This window comes from Echinops telfairi, unplaced genomic scaffold (genome assembly GCF_000313985.2).
Source record: "Echinops telfairi isolate 266 unplaced genomic scaffold, ASM31398v2 ScPeMD7_7453;HRSCAF=8491, whole genome shotgun sequence".
Lineage (NCBI taxonomy): Eukaryota > Metazoa > Chordata > Mammalia > Afrosoricida > Tenrecidae > Echinops > Echinops telfairi.
Genome location: NW_022111353.1, coordinates 5782 through 6804, shown reverse-complemented (window position 1 = coordinate 6804; position 1023 = coordinate 5782). Strand labels below are relative to the sequence as shown.

The 1023-nt window shown below is 41.5% G+C and overlaps 1 protein-coding gene across 1 annotated transcript in view; it reads right to left on the bottom strand.

Annotated features, from left to right (window-relative positions):
- LOC101662544 (polycomb protein EED-like) overlaps nucleotides 1-1023 on the bottom strand; it is a gene marked incomplete at its 5' end in the record, with an annotated part of 24012 nt that overhangs the window by 21752 nt on the left and 1237 nt on the right. The gene's annotated exons all lie outside the window — the stretch shown is intronic.

Sequence of the window (1023 nt, the reverse complement as noted above, 5' to 3'; positions counted from 1 at the left end):
GGGCTTGCTCTACCTGACTTTAGCACGTATTATATGGCCACAGTAGTCAAAACAGTGTGGTACTGGTATAACAACAGATGTTCAGACCAATGGAAAAGAGCTGACGACCCCGAAATAAAAACATCAGCATACAGTCAACTGATCTTTGATAACTGACCAAAAAATATCAAATGGGAAGGAGATGCCCTCTTCAATAAATGGTGCTGGAAAAAATGGATATCTACCTGCAGAAAAATGAAGCAAGACCCTTACTTTACTCCATGCACAAGAATAAACTCAAGGTGGATCACAGACCTTGAGGTAAAACCCCGAACAATTAGGGCCATTAATGAGGGAATTGGGGAAAATCTGAGAACCATGGCACAGGGAATGCATAGGCTATTGGAAATAGGGAAGGATGAAAATACAGAGGAGGCACAAATTGACAAGTGGGATATACTGAAGATAAGTCACCTGTATACATCGAAAGAATTCACCAAGAGAGCCCACTGACTGGGAAAACATCTTTAGCATTCACATATCAGACAAAGGCCTTATTACTAAAATCAACAATACTTTGCAAGCTTACAATAAGAGAAAAACTAACTTCCCACTGAGGAGGTGGGCAAAGGACTTGAACAGAAGTTTTACAGTCTGAAATCCGAATGACCAATAAAAAACGTTATGAAAAAACGTTCCTGATTACTAGCCATAAGAGAAATGCAAATTAAAATAACTATGAGATACCACCTAACACCCTCAAAGACAGCCCAATTCCAAAAATCAGAAAGCAACAAGTGTTGGAGGGGCTGTGGTAACATAGGAAATCTCATCCACTGCCGGTGACCCTGTAGGTATGTACAGCCACTATGGAAATCGATTTAGTGATTTCTAAAACAGATGAGATTGAGCTACCATACGACCCAACAATCCCCCTACTGGGTGTATGCCCAGAAGAGGCAAGAAACAAACCACGGCCAGGCATCTGTGCTCCAATGTTCATCGCGGCACAGTTCACAATTGCAAGGAGATGGAAACAACCCA